The sequence below is a fragment of the Phyllostomus hastatus genome, unplaced genomic scaffold (assembly GCF_019186645.2).
Source record: "Phyllostomus hastatus isolate PE091 unplaced genomic scaffold, TTU_PhHast_1.1 phas_scaffold_78, whole genome shotgun sequence".
Classification (NCBI taxonomy): Eukaryota; Metazoa; Chordata; class Mammalia; order Chiroptera; family Phyllostomidae; genus Phyllostomus; species Phyllostomus hastatus.
The window spans coordinates 39,741,424-39,753,779 of NW_025334041.1; the positions used below are offsets into that span (position 1 = coordinate 39,741,424).

General features: G+C 35.8%; 1 protein-coding gene across 8 annotated transcripts in view; it reads left to right on the top strand.

Annotated features, from left to right (window-relative positions):
- The window catches only part of CACNA2D1 (calcium voltage-gated channel auxiliary subunit alpha2delta 1), a 460,101-nt gene that overhangs the window by 307,501 nt on the left and 140,244 nt on the right, over positions 1–12,356 (top strand). The window lies entirely within an intron of this gene.

Here is a 12,356-nt window from a genome sequence, read left to right on the forward strand (position 1 = left end):
ATTAATATGCAGTCTTTTGTATAAAATATATGGAGTTCATAAAGTTTTAATCTTTGAAGTTCAATTAAGTTTACTAAACATATAATAAAAATTATTCTTTTGCTACCATAAAGTCAATTTTATGAATGAATATAATTAACTATACATATCAGTGGATTTAAGTATATTTTAATTATAGGGCATTAAATATATATTTTTTATATGTCTCAAAAAGTAAGTGCTGAAATTGAAAGTGATATAAATTTTTATGTATTCTAAGAAAGTCAGTATGCATATGTGTGTATGTATGTATATATGTATATGTGTGTGTATATATATATGGAGAGAGACAGAGAAAAAGAGAGACCTAATCTGCAAAGATCTAATTATATAGCTGATATTAATATATACTGAGAATATGAGAAAATCAGAATATAAAAGGAAAATAATGCTGTCGAGTAGCTGGAACTCACAAGTATTTAGTATATTACAGTATAGCAAACTATGTATGTTATATGAGCTATATAAAGTATAAATTATATGTACATAGTAAACATTAGAAATTATGTCACATACTAACATAATAACAATCTTTCAATATTCTTCTCTCTACCTTTCAAGAGTTTCAATATTTGGCCAATCTTTTCTTCTGCTTTTATCAAAACAGGTCTTCTACTCCACTCAGAATTGTCTTTTCCACAGAACCATGTCCAAAGATAGTTCCAAACACGTTCCTGACTTTCTGCCTTTGTGTTTTGCTCCTCTGTGTTCTTCCACATAAATCACTATTAAAAGAGAAGTCGTGATTGTCTAGCTTATAGCTTATGTGGTTTTTTTTTTTGGTTATTTTTTTATTGTTCAGTTACGGTTGTCCCACCCTTTCCCCATTGCTTACCCCTACCCTGTCCCCCCCACTTCCACAGTCAATCCCCTCCCCCATTGTCCATGCCAATGAGTCTTCTATTAGTGTTCCTTTTCATGCCCCTTCCCCTTCTTTCTCCCATTACCCCCTCCTCATTCCCTTCTGGTCACTGTCATTTTGTTCTTTATTTCCAAGTCTCTGGTTCTGTTTTGCTCATTTGTTCTGTTGATTAGGTTCTACTTATAGGTGAGATCATATGGTATTTACCTTTCACTGCTTGGCTTATTTCACTTAGCACAATGCTCTCTAGTTCCATCCATGTTGTGACAATGGGTAGGAGTTGCTTCTTTTCTTCTGCTCTGTAGTATTCCATTTCATAAATACATCTTCAATCTATGTAATGTAGTTTGATGAAGCTTAGTAGAGACTGCATTAGTCGGCTGTATCTGAATTCTCCTTTAGATACAGGTAGATCACACAAATTTTCTTACGCAGCAGGGTAGTGATACTTGACTATTGCTGTCCAGTGGGTTATGGTGGGAGTGATATGTGTAACTTTCAAACTGGTGGATTTCATTGCCAGGATTAGACCCACTGGAATTCTCTTTCCACCCATGACCAGATGAGTGGAACCAGAAGGATAGAACCTTCATCAGTCTAGGTTCCTGGGTTGAATGAAGACATACTACAAAGCCTACTCCCTGGTACACACACAGATACACCAATTACAAGCAGTGTATTTGTAGGATGTGAGCAAAACAGACAAGCAAACTACTGTAATGTTTAACCTACTGTAATCATACATATTTATGTGCATACATATGATATGCTTATAAATGCATGTACACACTCATACAACAAATATATTCTGATACTTTTAGTTAATTTTCCTAAAATGTTTAAAAATCAAAATTTTAATCTAAAGTATTATCTCCAAAATAAATCTTAAGACAATATTACCCAGTCTTAAAGTCCTTATCAGTCAGATTTTTCTTATCTAGAGCTACAAAATAAATGTCATTTTCATTCTCTTATCAATCTTTCATTCTTTTTCTCTTTTTTCTTAGTTCCAACTTTTAAAAGTTTGACAGCTTAGGGAAAACAAAAAAATCATAGCTTATTCTCTCTGGAGGCTGATGATAAATTGATTTCAGACTCTGACAGTTTTTTTTAAAGATTTTATTTATTTATTTTTAGAGAGGGAAGGGAGGGAGAAAGAGAGAGAGAGAGAAACATCAATGTGCGGTTGCTGGGGGTCATGGCCTGCAACCCAGACATGTACCCTGACTGGGAATCAAACCTGTGACACTTTGGTTCGCAGCCCACACTCAATCCACTGAGCTACGCCAGCCAGGGCAAACACTGTCAGTTTTAAACCTTTATTTTTGCTCATTTCTAAGTCACCAGTCAAATCAAAGTATTAAAAAAGTATATAAAACTTATATATTGAAATTATATTATTTCCAATTTATTAGCTTGTTTAAACTAAAAAACTGATCCATTGTTTACAGTATTGGTATTAAGTACTCTTCCCACTGACACAAATGTACAATGTGTAATTGTGACAAAATATATTTGAACTAATATGTATTATATAATCACTAGGCTAGGGACCATATTGAAGTAAAGAGATTTGCATATAACCTGGGTTAGTAAGCTATAAAATGTGTATATATGTTATTTCTATATATATTTCTTAATTGTCAGTAAAATACAACATTTTTGCATTACAAGGGACCGCATGTCATATTGTAATGCCATTACTATAACTATAGCATTGCTAAGCTCAGCTTTATTTAAATGTTTTTATTATTTCTTATAATGAAGAAATTTTTATTATTTCTTTTTTAAAATAAATAACTTTATTTTAATTATTGTTCAAGTACAATTTTTTATCATTTATTCCCATCCCAGCCCACCCACCCAGCCCTCCCCACCTCCCTTCCATTTCCACCCACCCCTAATTTTTGTCCATGTGTCCTTTATACTTGTTCCTGTAAACCCTTCCTCTTTTCCCATGAAATTCCCCTGAAATTCCCTCCCCTCTTCCCTCTGAACACTGTCAGCCTGTTCTCTGTTTCAGTGTCTTTGGTTATATTTTGCTTGCTTGTTTGTTTTGTTGATTAGGTTCCTGTTAAAGGTGAGATCATATGGTATTTGTCTTTCACCACTTGGCTTATTTTGCTTAGCACAATGCTTTCCAGTTCCATCCATGCTGTCACAAAGGGTAGGAGTTTATTCTTTCTTTCTGCTGCAAAGTATTCCATTGTGTAAATGTGCCATTGTTTTTTGATCCATTCATTTACTGATGGGCACCTAGGTTGCTTCCAACACTTGGCTATTGTAAATTGTGCTGCTATGAACGTTGGGGTGCATAGGTTCTTACAATCTATTTTTAATCATCCTCTGTAACCTTTTGAACAAGAACAATATTTCTTCTCCAAATTCCTTTACGTTTACGTCCGTAAACCGTTAGTCCGTTATGTTTGGTAACGTACAGTACTACTTATACATAGTTGTTTTCTTCTTTAGATTTTCATTTTGTTAGTACATAGTTACTACAAATTTAATCTGTTTATATAATTATATACATATAATCTCATATGTATATAAGAATCTTCCAGATTAGGTTACAAAAAATTGCATTTATAGTGTCTGCATTTACATTTGTCTCTTATTTAAATGGTGAGTTATAGATCAATGAAAAATATTCCCAAATATTTAAATTCCGGTTTTATTTCAAAAGTCAAGTCCATGGTTCTACTTAGAAAATGAGGACTTCTGGCCAAGATGGAGGCATAGGTAGGCACACTGTGCCTCCTTGCACAACCAAAACAAGGACAACAACAAATTTAAAAACAAGAAACAACCCAAACTGACAGAAAATTGAACTGTTTGGAAGTTCAGCAACCAAGGTGTTAAAGAAGAAATAGTCATCCAGAGCAGTAGGAGGGGCAGAGATGGGCAGCTGGGTGGAGAGGACACTCTGCAAGCCAGTGGTGGCTGGAAGATGGGGCAGTCCCACATTCATGTGAGGATAAACGAGGAGGAACAACTGAGGAGTAAGACAGACCTCGTAACCCAGGGTTCCAGTGCATGGAAATAAAGCCTCAAACTTCTGACTGTAAATACCTGTGGGGGTTGAGGTGGCAGCAGAAGAAGCTCCCAGCCTCACAGGAGAGTTCATTGGAGAGACCACAGGGTCCTAGAATGTACACAAGCCCACCTGGGAATCAGCACCAGAAGGGTCCAATTTGATTGTGGGTGGTAGGGGAAGTGACTGAAACCCCACAGAGAGCAGAGCAAGTGCCATTTTTCCCTCCCAGACCCTTCCCCTACATACAGCATCACAATGCAGCCATGTGCGTTGCCCCGCCCTGGTGAACATCTAAGGCTCCACCCCTTAACAGGTATGCCCAGACCAAAAAAATGGCCCAACTGAAAGAACAGATCAAAGCTGCAGAAAAAATACAACTAAGTGACAAAGGGATATGCAACCTATCAGATACACAGTTCAAAATACTGGTAATCAGGATGCTCACAGAATTGGTTGAATATGCTCACAAATTAGATGAAAAAATGAAGGCTATGCTAAATGAAATAAAGGAAAATGTACAGGGAACCAGCAATTACAGAAAGGAAAGCAAGACTCAAATCAACAGTTTGGACCAGAAGGAAGAAATAAGCATTCAACCAGAACAGAATGAAGAAACAAGAATTCAAAAAATAAGGAGAAGCTTAAGAACCTCCAGGACAACTTTAAATGTACCAACATCCGAGTCATAGGGTCACCAGCAGGAGAAGGGGAAGAGCAAGTAATTGAAAACTTATTTGAAAACATAATGAAGGAGAACTCCCCCAATCTGGCAAAGGAAATAGACTTCCAGGAAGTCGAGGAAGCTCAGAGAATCCCAAAGAAGTTAAACCCAAGGAGGAACACACCAAGGCACATTAATATTACATTACCCAAGATTAAAGATCAGGAGAGAATCTTAAAAGCAGCAAGAGAAAAGGAGATAGTTACCTATGAAGGAGTGCCCATAAGACTGTCAGCTGATCTCTTAAAAGAAACCTTGCAAGCAAGAAGAGGCTGGAAAGAAGTATTCCAAGTCATGAAAGGCAAGAACCTACATCCAAGATGACTCTACCCAGCAAAGCTTTCATTTAGAATGGAAGGGCAGATAAAGTGCTTCTCAGATAAGGTCAAGTTAAAGGAGTTCATCATCACCCAGTCCTTATTATATGAAATGTTAAAGGGACTTATCTAAGGAAAAAAAAAAGACAATCAAAAATATGAACAGTAAAATGACAGCAAACTCAGTTATTAACAACCACACCTAAAACAAAAACAAACTAGGCAAACAACTAGAACAGGAACAGACTCACAGAAATGGAGATCCCATGGAGGGTTATCAACAGGGGAGTTGGAGGGGGAGAGAAGAGGAAAAGGAACAGAGAATAAGAAGTGTAAATGGTAGGTAGAAAATAGACAGGGGGAGGTTCAGAATAGTATAGGAAATATAGAAGCCAAAGAACTTATTATATGTATGACCCATGGACATAAACTAAAAAGGGGGACTGTAGGTGGGAGGAGGTGTGCAGGGCAGAGGGGAATAAAGGGGAGAAATGGGACAACTGTAATAGCATAATCAATAGAATATACTAAAACATAAATAGATAAAAATGGTTGCAGGAATAAAAAAAGGAAATTACATTGAAGCAGTTACTAGAAAAAAAGCTAAAAGGTTAAAGATATCAGTTTTGACCCAAAATAAAAACCATAGTTTGAAAAAAGATTTTTGTTTTATATATTCTGAAAAATGAAAAAAAATTAGAATACTATTTCATATTTCTTCCTTAATCCTCATTTTAATTTACATAGATGCACATGTGTATACATACATGTTTCATGCATGTATGTCATTTGACGATAGAATTATGTCCACAACTCAAAGTAAACTGTGTTCATTGAAATTTCAGATAAAAATATTTAACCTAGAGAAAAAGTATACTTCCATATTCTATATTTTGATGTTGATAGCATAAATTTCATCTTCCAATCAATGTCCATCAGTTTCAGGGAAATTTTAATGAACACATCTTTATGCTGTAAAGAACTAAAAATATCTGTGAAAGGTATATTAACTTTAATAAAAGAAATTCTTTTATATCTTTTACTAAAGACAGTCACAATAGAATTTTTTATTTTATTTGAAAAATAGTAACTTTTATAAATGATTAACAAGATGGACTCCAACTGATATTAAAAACATAACTGGATGTATCCTTGGAAGTGAGGACAGAAATTTACTTTCAAGAGATTCCTTTTTGAGGATGTAAAGAAACAGTAAATTCAATCTTAATCTCATCATATCTGTTTTCCAAAGTCATAAAGAAATGTGTTTTTGTCTAACAAGAAAATAACCATGTGAAGTTTTGGCAGTATCTAGAACTGGGTCACAGATATCTGGGGGCCTCTGTTAGGAACAAGTCCCTGATGCCAAAAAGGTTGGGGGCCACTGGTCTAGAAGGTCTGTTATAATTAATGATTTGAAAATGAATTAATGAAATATTACCAATTATGCATAAATTAGTATACTGTGGTTTAAATAGAAGATGGAATGTGATGCGATGCCCATGGTGATACATACACACTCCTCCCTGCCTTCTTGTCTAAGAAGGTATTGTTAGCTTGTTTAAGAATATGTAGCTGCAAAATTTGCCTCCCAAAATGTTAACAATAAAATCCACATTCTTTTGGTTTTAAACAAAAAATTTTGGAGATGTCACATTTATAAGTATTAGATGAAAGGGCAAGAAAATTGACAATTGACACTTAAGTAGGATTTGTATATAATAGAATTTCAGTTGAATCAAAGAAATGAAAAGTTTTTGCTTCAGATTTATTTGGAAACCAGAGAAACTGACAAATCATGTAAAAAATCCTGGTCTTCGCCAGTTTGATTCAGAATACAACATGATAAGAAAGTAAAGTCTTCTTTTAAAAACGTGAATAAAATTAATATAAAAGAAAATACGTTTTGGGAAGAACGGTAATGTTCATTTCAATAAAACTTGTTTATATCAGAGAATGGTGACTATGTGTTTAAAATTAAATTGCATATATTATTTCTTATGTGCCTAATTTTCTGTTTTATGAGATAGAAGATTTAAAAAGTCTGGATCTGTATGTTACCTTCTGATATTAAATTTTACTGAAAGTTTGATTGAAGTTTCCTTTTTAGGAAGAAAAATCTCATATGTTTCTAAGTAATTAAATCTTGTCACTGTTGCTTTCTGATGAATGAGGCTGAATGGCATTCATGCATTCAGAGCTTCTGATGCAGGTTTAAATCATTTCCAAAAGTCAAAGGTGCGAGTGAATTGCAGAAGAGAGCCTCACAATAATGGTAAGGAGAGTGTGTTTGGCAATTTGAAGTGTCTTTATAATACATATGAGTCCTGTGTTAGAACTTTATGGTCTTATAAGACCATGTAATCATCAAGCCTCACTCTCTTGAGGCTCTCTGTAAGTATAAAGGCACAATAGATTACCTCATCCTTCTAACAGAGGCAGAAGGGAAATTGCTTATTTTCCAAGTGCACAGCAAGTATTAATGTGCTCTGCATACAAGAGATGCAGGCATTGTATCCCTGTGTACTTGATTTAAGTCAATAACCATTTTAAAAATATAAAATTCAAAAAATGCATTAGAAGATAATGCATTTTTATTGGTTTGTATACCTTTTCATATTTTCTCTTCTTGATGGACTCTGAGTCATACATAGATATATGGAATTTGTATTGAGTACTCTTATTTTAATGCAGATGTGAAAATCATATTTGAAGGGCACATTTTGTTATTTTTGTAAAATGAAAACAATAAATATTAAAGTTACTACACAACAGTAAGTTTTTATGGAAAAGATGTTTATGAGAGTTAGGTCCTCATTTGTTCCTTTTGGCAATCTCTCTCTGATAAGTAAAGCTTTTTAATACTTACAGATCCCCATAGGTTATGGTGCCAATAATTGCTGAGTTCATGCAAACCAGATAGTTCCAACTGTCGTGGAAAAAGTGACTCCCAAGTCTGACTCTTCTGTACAGACTTCATGGCTCAGCTTCATATTCCTTTCTTGTATTGGCTTTTGAGTAATCCCATTTAATAGATAGCTCACAGGTACCTCACTTCATGTTCAGAATTGAATTCATCATCATTTCGGGAGGGCTACCCTAATGTAGCCCTCCTCTAATGTTTGTATGCATTAGAGAAATTCTCTGTTTGTGGGCACATAGAGATTTAAGCATATTAACCTCACGTTGTTGTCTTAGAAATGGTATTCAACTGTATACATACCTTTAGGTAACGTGACTCTGGAAGTAACAATCTGTGGTTCAATTTTCATTTGTTTTGTTTCACTAGGAAGCAGTGGATGTTATTTAAACCAAGTGATTGCTCTTCTTGATTATAGCTGACTACCATATACTGTATTTCAATGCATCTGCTCTTTGCATCTTTAAATCACCAGGCAATTCTTTCTTCTACAACTGGTTGAACAAATCCTTAAGTAGCAAGCAGTGTGCACCTTATTGACAGTGTCACCCAGTCCCCAGGAACTTTGTCATCCTTCTTCAACCATGTCTCATTAGTCAGCTCTAATACTATTTGATCCTTCTTTTTGAATTCAGCAATCCAACTTTATACAGACACTGAATTCCCTATGTGGTTAGGGAGACTCAGAGCAAAGGCAAGAGGTTTCCCATATCTGATTTGGTCTGTGATTCTCACCCGAAGTTTTCTGTCAGCTTTAACAGAACTATGTGTGTATAATTCTGTATGTGTTTTGTCTAGTATGCATATTAGACCTTGGATGATTTAATTTCTTCTACCAGAGTTTTCATGTGCCTGAGCTGCTGTGGTAGCATTCACCAATGTGGTTCTATTTCAGGGAGCCCTGGGAATGACCCATTGTACAAATTATCCCCTCTCTAAACTTATACAGGGCATCAAGGACTATCATTATAGAGAATTCTTTTTTAAGTTTGCATTCTCTTATAACCATGTAAATTATTTTGGAAAGGTGAACACACTTTTCTTCATGACATTTTTAGCAAAGAGATTAAGCAATGCTGATGGCCATGAACTTAGGGCTGAGGGTAAGAGCAAAGGCTCCTTAAGGAGAGATGAGACTGAGGCTTTAAATCCTTCATCCTAATATCTTAGCCGCTCAATCAGAACTCCTCCATCAAGCTATTTTTTAAAAAAAAAAACTTTTAAAGGCTGAGTGTTAAGAGGGAAATAAGATAACAATGACCATGGTAAGGACAGGCAACATTTATTATGTAATTAAGTGACAAAGTGTCATATATTCCAATATATAAAAATAGGTATTTAACAATTTTTTAACAATTTGATTACAAATAGTCAAATTTATGATGAAAATGGCTTTGTATCAATGGAAGAAATTGTACTGTCCTCTTCAGGTAATTACTTTAAAATTCCCAGTTTATATTTATAAATTATACAAAGTTGCCAAACTTAAAATTATATTTTAACTATGGTTTTAATGAAGATTATCTCATAATATGAGAGCTCTTAAACAAATTTAGGGGTGAACAGAAGGGATGTGGCTTTATTACAAAATAAATACAGAGGTACATTAATTGTTAAAGTAAAAGAAAGTAACTGATAAGACTAAAATAAGATGCAAAAATGTAAACAAGAAAGTATTGTCTATGCAAGCCATCTAAAGGAGACATCCATGCAACATTTTAACCCAGCTAAGGGAAGGACTATAATAAAACCATGTTCTCTGATTCCCTTTTATTCATAAACTTATTTGACATTAACACTAACTATGAAGGCTGTCTAGGATCCTTGTGTATTTGTGTTCTTTTTTAGATGAGAGAACCACAGAAGCACAGGAGGTTACATGATTCATTTTACATGATTCACTGGCCTTCTGTGCCAGTGATAGCAACTCTTTACTAACGGAGTCACTAACTGTGAATGTTTGTGTGTGTTTGATATTGTTAGGAACAGAAAAAGTTAGAATGCTTGAAAGATGAAAACAAAGTTTTTTACCTTGCCTTCTATTCTTGTTATTTCTATGCAAAATCACTACATCCTCCAAGAAAACTCTTACAATTATAATTTTATTGAGAGTGACATTTAAAATCCTTCAATTACTAAACACGACATTAGATCCTAGGGACTGCTATTCCCCTTGCACCATTCTTATTTTCTTTAATAATAAAATGGATTTCTTCTGAGCTTCTTCTGTGTGCTCCACTGTTTGCAGAATTCATTAAAGCAGAACATCTGTGTTCTGGGTATTAGCCAGGTGCTCAATTTAGGGGAAACGAAAGACATAAGGAGCAAGACCAGAAATCTCAGTAATACGGAGGTTAGAGAATTGACAAGGACAGGGCTTTTTAACATTTGTACCAAATTAACTGTAGGAATAGGGCTTATCCCCTCATCAGGATCTATATTTGCCTTGGAGCCTTCTGTTTTCCCCATCCTCAGTGGGAGATGCAGCCTGGCGCCTGCAAAGTGATTAGAGAGATTAGATTTGTCCTTCCCATCTCCCTGCATTTTATTAATCTCTCATTTACGCTAGGGTTAGATGAGATTCCCTTAGCCAAATCCATTGAAAAGATTCGTTCATTTTAATATTTATGCACACTGTCTGCTCCTCAAAGTGGATCTTTTTGTCTGTGCACTTAATTGGATCAGTGGGTTTCTTCTTATTAACATTTTTGTTTATAGAGTTTAAGGTCGATGAATAAAATCAGTGACATCTGGCTTAGCTCATCCATCATATGCAACTCTTTTAATGACTACCTCATATACTATGGGATAGAATGAACATTTGCTATAGAGATGAAATGAGTTTAGTTTAGAATCCCACATAAGTGTTGAATAATTAAAAATAACCACCACAACAACATCAAAGCAGAACTCGAATATTCTTTGGATGTACAAAAGCAGGAGGTGGGGAGGATAACCTTTGAATCCTTACTTTGTCAGGTATGAGAACAGTGTGTTAGAGTTTCTGGGAGTAAAATGCAAATTTGCTCAACCCAAAGGGAAGCAAAATGTAGCCTGAAGTATTGAGATAATTTGATATTATGAAATGATGTTTTAAAAGTTTATCAGCTTTCATATTGAAGAAGTTTCGTTGCAGCTTTTCGTTGACAGTATTTATCGGGAATATTGCTTTTTACGAAGTGGATCCATTGTCTTGTGTTCATAGTTGTGCTTGAGCCAGGATTCTGAACCAGAGCTCTATTGATGTTTTGGTAATTCTTTCTTGTGGGGATGTTCTGTGCAATGTGGGATGTTTAGGGCATGCCTAGCCTCCACCTGCCAGATGTTAATAGCTTCCTGCTGGTTATGACAAAAAAAAATATCTCTAGACATTGCTGGTTGTCCCATCGAGAGAAATAAGGCTCTCAATTAAAAAAACACTGTTATAAAGGCATTGGTTTTTTAAAATTATATTTTCTTGATTATACTATTACAGTTGTCCCAATCTTTCCCCCTCTACCCCATTCCACCCAGAGACCCCCAGTACCTCAGGCAATCCCCACACCTCTTTCTCTTCTCCTCTCTCTTCTCCTTTTGGAGAAGAGAAATGCTGGAAAAGCTTGAAGGTTGTCCCAGAGGCTGCTTACATATCTCTGTTTTTCTTGGATTCTTTTTGCTTCTTGTTGTTCTGACTAGTTGTTCTTTGCTTCCTTATGTTCCAAATCATTGATCTGATTCTTGGCTTCACCCACTTTTCTATTATTTCCCTATAAATTGTTCTTTGTTCCAATTAGTGTGTCCTTTGTTTCTGATTGGATTTTTCTATGCTGTTGAGGTCCTCACTAAGTTCCTTGATCATCCTTGTAACTAGTGTTTTGAACCCTGAAACTGATAGATTGCTTATCTGCATTTTGTTTAGGCTTGTTCTGGAGTGTTGATCTGTTCTTTCATTTGGGCCATGTTTCTTTGTTTCCTCATTTTGGCAGCCTCCCTGTGTTTGTTTCTCTATTAGATAGAGCTGCTATGACTCCATGTCTTGCTATCATGGCCTAAGGTAGTAGGTATCCTGTAGGGTCCAGTAGCACAGCCTTCCCTATCACCCAAGCTGGATATTCAAGGTGCACCCTTCGTGTGGGCTGAGTATACCTTCCTGTTGTAGTTGAGCCTTGATTGCTGTAGACAAGTCAATGGGAAGGATTTACTTGGGCTAGACAGCTGCAAGGATTCGCTTTGACCATTGACACCCAATCTCTGCTTTCTGCAGAGGATCAGCTGTGCAGGGGCAGTGTGGTGGTACTCTGATGTGGTCTCCAGCTGTCTGCTGGGTCTGAAGACTCTGGGGTTTCCCAGCTGGTTCCCCCACCTGCATTTTGCCTGTGGCCACTGTGCCTGAGCTATAAAGCAATCTGCAGGTGGCTGCTACTTGTGCTGGGCTTGGAGATTTCCAGGCAATAACAAGCTGTGAATGTAGGCTCGTTGAT